At 40.7% G+C, this 8,389-nt stretch overlaps 1 non-coding gene and 1 pseudogene across 1 annotated transcript; one reads left to right on the top strand and one right to left on the bottom strand.

The window, feature by feature from the left end:
* The first annotated feature begins 6,639 nt into the window (after positions 1-6,639).
* LOC138243544 (U1 spliceosomal RNA) lies at positions 6,640-6,804 on the top strand. Its single transcript, XR_011192199.1, has one exon. It is a non-coding gene; the product is annotated as a U1 spliceosomal RNA (small nuclear RNA).
* Positions 6,805-7,403: 599 nt separating this feature from the next.
* Positions 7,404-7,522, bottom strand: LOC138218185 (5S ribosomal RNA; annotated as a pseudogene).
* Positions 7,523-8,389: the final 867 nt, after the last annotated feature.

Genomic DNA, 8,389 nt, shown 5'->3' on the forward strand with positions numbered 1-8,389 from the left:
TTATATGGATTTTACCACTAAAGGGAAATTTTAGTAGCTGAGCATAAAAAGAAGAGGAGCATAACGCATCTGAAGGTCATAAACGATATTAATTTAGGAACATAAACATTACTGTATGTATGTAAACTGTACTGTGTATGGCTGGTCTTGGTAGTTTAAAGAAAAAATACACACCAGTCTTCCATTTCTCCCTAAACATTTTAAGCATGAAAGTTTTATGAAACGGTACCCAAATATGCGATTGCTGTATAGAATGAATTTTAATTTAAAAAAATTATTTAACACGAACATTAAGCTGTTTACATCTTCCGCCTGAGAACAGTCACCCGTTGCTAGCCAACGCAGAATGGTGATTGGCTGACACCATCTGACACCCCTCTGATTGGAGAAAAAAGACGTGCTGGTTTGCTATACATACTGTACCAGGAAGAGGATTTCTTTCTATTCTAAACGTGTATTTTAAAAGTTTAAGAAGTAAAAACCTTACAGCGTACACAGATTTCTAAACTGATCAGGATCGTTATCTTTGTCTTATGCATAATAATGTTCACTGCTCTGTCCAGCAAATTAATAATAAACTTTATTTTATATAGCTTTTTAAACGAATAAGTAATTAGATTGCTCATAAACCTAATCACTTGTTTTTTCTTTTTATTTAGGCTCAGATTTCAACTATAGATCGTATTATTAATAACCATAATAACAACCAACCAACAAAAACAACCATATAAACATAATACCAACCAAAAACATAGATAACAACCACAATACAAAATCAAATAATCAAACCATTTTACTCTCGCAAAGTCCTCCAATTATCATAATCCCGCCCCTTATGCAAAACCAAACCTTCCTCCCATCCCAGTTTATCCTGTTTATCATAAACAAAATCCACCTCAATTTTCAACATAAAGCATTACACAAAATCAATACCTCAACACTCCATACTCAACAACGATAATTCACAAACAGCCAGAACATGTAACTACACATTCCCAAACAGACCTAATTTCCATAGCCCCGCCCCTTATGCAAAACCAACATCCCTCCCCTGTTCTCTCTCTCCCCTGGCGGTTGTAATTGTTTTTATTTTCAAATAAATTTTAGCAAAGTCATGTATTTTAAAAATCTTAAGATTTTTATATTTATGTCTTTATTTAGTGGTTTCATTAGTGACAAAGGCTAAACTTTCTTGGAAAAATGTATTTTATGTAAACCATGTTTGCTATTAATTCATTCAGGGCTAAAATATGTTCATTGTCTTCTAATGAAAGAAGGGTTCCTTTCGCCGTAGTCGGGAGCCTAGCCTTTAACTAGTAAGTACTGTATTTACTGGGTTTTTGAGGGGGGGGGGTGTCTTTCGCTGAAAATCTCGCCTCCTACTTTGAAAATACCCGTGAAACCGGTTCAATTCGTCACAGCCAGCACTCCTCCAGAGAGGGGGGTTGTACTTGCAGTGTATACAGTACACGCGTTATGCTCTTCGTTAATGTCTGTGAAGTTTTATTTAATCTCTGAGCCATACTGATTCTTCTGGAAGCCAGTTTCCGCCAGGGAGTAAAAAAAAAAAAACACACTATGGTATTCTCTCCAATGCAGTGCAGTTAAAAACATACCTCTGCTGATGATGCTGCTCCTAAATGAATATCGTTTATGACCATCAGAAGCTTTATGCTCCTTTTCTTTTTTCCAGTGGATTGAACAGGGAGAGGCATTTCATGATGTACTTTTCACTGATGAAACAACAGTGGCTCTGGAACAGTTTTCAACCAAGTTGTTTTATAAAAAGGGGAGATATGTACACGTTACTGAAGCTAAAAGTTTAGCCTTTGTCACTAATGTAACCACTAAATAAAGACATATAGAAATCCCTACGTTACAGACTGTATATGGCTGGTATTGGTAGTTTAAAGAAAAAATACACACCAGTATTCCACTTTCTCCCTAAACATTTTAAGCATCAGAGTCTTACATGTGGTTATTTCGAAAACGTTTGTACGTGCTCCTTCTGACCATGTTACTGTTTACTGTTACTGACCATATTAAGTTTAAGTGCCTGTGGGCACTTTTCCTGTCCGTGGGGGGTGGACCGTCTTTCATTAGAAGGTTAGTCTGTTCTACTCTGAGAATGTAGAGGGGGTGGAAAGTGCCCGCGGTCATTTAATTAGTATTAAAATCTTAGTTATCTTTCTAGTTCACAGGTTTGCATGCATAATTTAATTTTGAAAGCCACTGAGACATCTGGTACTACTGTTGTATTTATGAAAAAGAAACAAAACAAAAAACATACTAACAACTGTGCCATCCTACTCCTTAGTTAATACATTTTATTATTCATAAACAGTTAACATTGTTAGCAAAATAATTTGAATTATATTTAACCCTATTTTTTCTTTAGTTTTGTATTTAACTTATTATATGATAGTCAGACTTAATGTATATTAATGTATATTTGAACAATGAAAATATATTTTTACAAGATTTTACATTAAGCACTTAAAATTAATATGGTTAATAATAGTAAACTGTAACATGCTGTAACAAGATCGGTTAAACTGCGAAGAAAATCCTTTCAGAGAAAATGTTTCAGGTGTGAAGAACATAGATCTCCAATGCAATTTCAACCAAACCTGTTCCCACACACCCTGCCCCCACTACCATTAGAATATACACAAACATTTTAGCGTTTCATTCTGAGCAGAAGACCCTCACACCTGAAGAGTGCTGGCTGTGACGAATTAAACCGGTTTTACAGGTTTCAATCACAGACCATGTGACATGGGACTCAGTAAAGTAACACACAGCGCCACTGGATTTGATCCACAATATGGAAACAGAACCTGTGTTATTGTTGATAGATGATGTGCTTGTAACATTTTTTCAAGACGAACTACAACATTTAAAAAATGACTTGTATGTACTTGATATCTCTAATCAATCCACAGGTTCCAGCACAAAACGAAACTAAAACGCATACCGTTTCGCGCTTCTTATTAGTTGCTCAAAAGTAATTTGACCGTATGAAATGCATAATATAAACCTAGAAACATATACGTGAGCAGTACTTAAGCACTGTAGTATCGGTGTTAAGACATACCTCTCAAATACTGTAAATCAAGTTAAAAATATCTCAAGACCGATTCTGGTCGTAATGAAACCATGTTCCGTGTATGTTTTCTTTTTCATCTTGAAATAACTCATTTCTAAATACTTTTTTCACTGTTAACATCTTGTAGCAACTTTGCGACAAAATATACACTCTGACAGTTCATCCTGCTACCAACATTAAATAAAACAAATCTTAAGATTTCTATATTTTATTTAGTGGTTTCATTCGAAGCTTACAATGTTTAGGGAGAAATGGAATACTGGTGTGTGTTTTTTTCTTTAAAGTACCGAGACCAGCCATATACTGTATGTTTATGTTAAGATTTCCCTTCAGTGGTAAAATTAGATATGAATATTCAATACTTAAACGGGCACAGTTAAGACATTAAATATACATATACATATTGTATACAGTACAGTTTGCATGCGGTAATATATTTATGTTACGCGATTAAAAAATAAATAAATAAATAAAACTGAAAGGTCCAGCACCAGCTGGATTCGAACACACAACCTGCCAGTTGGTAGTCACGCACTTAGACCAGTAGGCTACAAGACAGCTCGCATAAACAGGCAGGCGAAACAGCCCTACACAGCCCTGCTGCAGTACACGGATATAACCATACCGTTATTAAATTCTTGAGATACGCGATTCCATATTATATTCCCTTTTAATCAAATTCTAAAAGTATGCTTGTTGACTCCGGTATCACGTTAGTTAAAGACTTCGAAGCTTAAAATGTTTAGGGAGAAATGGAATACTGGTGTGTATTTTTTTCTTTTCATGATAGGTGTCGCATTTTAAAATCATTTTCGTAGTTAGAAATTATGAAACGCCCTGTTAAAAGCAAGGAAGTTTTTATGCCCGTTGAAGTAAAACAAAATGCCTGACAAAGTATGGCTTGGACAGATTCCAAGTGCTTGTACAAATGTGCTAAAGAAATTATACTTTGAGTATACAGCTTGTCCAAAGTCATCCATTATTAATACTATTAGTAATATCTTCAGTAAAGGCTTTGATGCATTAATATTTCTGATAAAGGTAGGTTGTGTACTTTTGTCCAACTGAGCAATCTTGCTTTCATAAAATATACCAACATTTTAATGACTGATGATTAACATGCTGTAATACACAGTTCAAAATTAAAGGCTCAAATGCTGTACATGAGAGGTTAAGCTCCCCCTGGCGGTTTTACAAGGCGACGCCGGATAGTTAGTCACGTGACACACGTGAACCGCGTGATACCCCGGTGGGCGTGTCGCGGTATGCCGCGAAATACCTCACCCATTTTGAATGGCTGCATCTGTAGAAGCACATGTATCCATAGAAAGTGTATTATACTACTATTTGAGCTACAGTACATAAAAATAATTATATCGTTATTAATTTCTTTAGGTACGTGATTCCATATTATATTCCCTATTAATCAAATTCTAAAAGTATGCTTTTGTTTACTCCGATAACGAGCACATTCACAGAAAATGTTAATATCTTATGACTTTTTACAAAGTATATAAACTTAAGATGGTCAGAAGGAGCATGTAAAAACGTTTCCAAAACGTGGTAAAATCTTACTACATGTAAGACTTTGATGCTTAAAATGTTTAGGAAGAAAGTGGAATACTGGTGTGTATTTTTTCTTTAAACTACCAATACCAGCGATATACAGTTTACACTATATGTTTATGTTCCTAAATTAATATAGTTTATGGTGGTGTACCGTGGTTGTAGAGGTTTGATGGGTTTACTGAGACAATTATTAATTGTAGCAGTAATCACGAGGTTGTTTGTTGTGGCTTTTAGAAAATCAATCGTCAGAACAACTAACAACGCACACACACGGGTTCAATACACGAGATACATTTATTCATATAAATTGTGCACCAAACATATACTAGTCTGCCTCGTATACTAGATACGAGCGGCAGACCTTACTGTGAGGGTTATCAATATACAAGGTATATAATCTCGAAGAGATGCCAACACAAGGAGATACACAACAGAGAATATATGTCAATATATATCATTCGGTTACCAAATCGCTAATCAGTGTTATTACCCACTGTTACTCTAAACTCGGAAGTAAATACATTACTCATGAATTAAATTGATAACAACTTGTGTTGAGGTACAATTGAATTCTCGAGACACAATGTAGAACATGGGGTTTACTTATCCACTGTGTATGGATTTGGAATCTCCCGGCACGAACACCAAACCAGCTGACAGGCTCTGTTGCAGCCTCTGTTCCAGCGGTTGTCCAATGGGCGTTGTCCCGGCGTCCTCTGGCTACTGGCCAACCAGTTGAGGTACAGCTCGGAGTAGGACGGGCGGAGGAATCTGACTGCGGCGCGCAGGGCAGTCGTTGCTCCGAGGAGATCTACCAGCAGTCCAGCTGGCTAGAAGAAAGTCTCTATGCACAGAGTGTGACCGCGAGTCCTCACAAGTCACTCTTTTGCCTGGGAAGAAGCTAGTTCGTTCCCGGTCCAGCGCTGCTTCTGAATAAGCTATTCAGGTTGTCGACGAGGTTCCAACTGTAGGCTGCCGTTGATCAAGCGGAGCATTCACGTTGGTAGAATTCTGAGTACGTACGGGATCCTCGGCCTTGCGCTTAGAACAAAGTCCAAGTCCCTTTGCAGACAACAGCAGTTGTCACATGATTGTCTCTGAGGATGCGCGAAAATGGCTAAGGAGAGCCCCGATCTGAGCTTGCGCTCCCTTTTTGACCAAGACACAGATGTGTGCTGATTGGTTGAGAGTTTGGCGGGCATTGGAGACCCACGTGGTATTACCACGCCCTGCTAGTCCCTGATTGGTTGATCAAGGTGAGATATGAGTCACTTACTCTTGACACTTAGGAATGCAGTCCAGATGTCCATTTGGCACTCCCTAGACAGATAGACGCCAATGGATGACCATTGATCATGATAGCCAGGCTTAGCTAAGTGCATCCCCATCTGGGAGCTGTCCATTATCAAAGGAACCTTAAATCAGCCTACATGAATACTTTCTCTGTGGCTGCACCACAGAGATGGAAGGTGAGATGGGGCCTCATTTAGGACAGCATACCACCACTTAATTCTGTCTTATTAACAAGCATTGCCGCTACAACGGCATCTCTCCTGTCAAACTTCCTCCTGACGTGTTTGGCAGGATCTGGGCCGTGGTGAACAGAGGGAAAGACGCCCTGTGGAGAGTGAGGAACATGGGGCTGTTCAAAGGCATCGAGGTCCCAGTCAAGGCAGCAGGTAGCCTGGCCCTGTTCATCACCCGAGAGAACTATTACCTCAGAGATCTGTGGAGAGAAGGGAGGGAGGAAGCAGAAAATCTGTGGGAAATAGAGAGCATAGGTCAATATCTCAAGAAACTGTGAAAAACATTATCATGTTTAAGTAAAGAATGTGATTTACACCAGAAAAAAAGAAATTGTTGCTATGTAACTGGTACCGTGTCAAAATGTAATGAGATGTGATCATATATACTGTTTAAGTATGTATATTAATGTAAAGCTTTCTAATTTGTGATGTCCTGTATTTTTTTGTGAAAAGAAAATAAAGTTCTTAAAAAATCGATTCACCCAGGGCGAGGCTCGGCCATTGCACTCCGGCTGTGCTGACCCCTGCGAATTTCCCAAATGTGGGAATCTCGACTGCATAATTTCTGGTAGTGGGGGACTGCGTTCGCGCTCTCCCCTGATGTGCTTGGTCCAATATCAGATACGGAAGATTTACGACACCACGAGCTGCGATAGGATCCCAGTTCGAAAGCCACTGCTGGTTCCCAGTTTCTTTTAGTTAGAGGTCCGGAAAAGCATTTCAAGCTGGTTACACTACTCCTTCCGGACATTCATTCCCTTTTCAAAGTCAGTCGTTTTGCTGTAGTCTGCATTATTAAGGCCAATTTATTTGGTCATGGGGGCCTCGGTACTGTATGCTAATTCTCAAAACAGTTTCACCCGTTTTCTGATTGCTAGGTTCTGTACCAGTGCAAACATGTCAAACAGTGAATGGCTGTACCTCTATTGTATCTGTGCTCAATGAATGAAATCAGTAATAAATGAATATATGTATAGTTATACGAAAATCAAGTGGTTTATCGACTCATCTTCATTTGCAGATTTAGAGGCAGCTTCGATATTCGTTTTACAAACGGGTTTTTTTTTATATGGGTCACACACATGCCATAGCAACAAAACATCTCTAGAGATGAGGCTATAGATCACCTTTCCATCCTCCAGGTTTTCCTCCCAAAGCCTACGGCACCAACGGCGACCCCTGCTGGCCGAGAGAGTAAAAGCTTGCAGCACCTGGTATTCCCAGGTGGTCTCTCATCCAAGCACTAACCAGGCCCAATCCTGCTTAACTTCCGAGATCAGACGAGATTGGGCACATTCAGGGTGATGTGGCCGCAAGCTAAAGCCATGGCGCCTAACTCGCTACTTGAAGCTGTGTGTGGCTGGGGCTCTGTGCCCCCCAAGCGGGACTGAAGGATCGTTCGTGTGCAACTCTTTGGAAAGGAGCCTCTTTCCAAATCGCATTGCGTACCTGGATGTTGGCGAATGTGCTCCCTTGTGTTGGCTTGTCCCGCACTGGAGGAGAACAAACAAACTGCACGGAGGAGCACAAGGCAAGTCTTCACAAGACAAAAACCTCCAGTGCTCAGCACTCTGAAAACATTTCTGGGCTGTCGCGTGTTTATTTCAGCACATAAAGCACACCAGTCCAACACGTCGGCCGGGCGCGCGGCGCCTCCGCCCTCTTGTGGCCTTGCGGCGTCAGAGCAAGAGGCTCCTTCTCGCTGCCTTTCCGCTGTGTTGCAGGGCCCCGAGAGGGAACCTGGAGCGCACACTTTGTGGGGGGCGGGGGACCACGTTCGCGCTCTGCCCCCGGTCTCTTGCGTGAGTACTAAATCTCACGGCGCCAGCCAGCGGCCAGGAGACAAGTACAATATCGCGGGACAGGGGGGCCTCGTCATTGATTGTTACATATGAGACGGGGATTAGGAGGAGACCCCGACTGATTGGTAAAGAGGGACACTAACACCAGAGAGACACCCCCGGAGTCTCTTTTTGAGAGACGCCCTTGGATTTCTTAATGGCCAAGGAGGAACGGGACCTCGGTTTTATGCCTCCCCCGAAGGACGGCGCCTGTTTGTGCAGCAGAGTGTCGCCATCAGGATGCTGGGGCATAAGAAAGCCACACAGACCGCAGGGTGAGCGCTCCCTACTGGTCCCAGTCACACCTCTTGCAGGAGCAGCAGCAACCTGAGCTTTTCTGGGGG

This window comes from Lepisosteus oculatus, chromosome 14 (assembly GCF_040954835.1).
Source record: "Lepisosteus oculatus isolate fLepOcu1 chromosome 14, fLepOcu1.hap2, whole genome shotgun sequence".
In the NCBI taxonomy this organism is placed as follows: domain Eukaryota; kingdom Metazoa; phylum Chordata; class Actinopteri; order Semionotiformes; family Lepisosteidae; genus Lepisosteus; species Lepisosteus oculatus.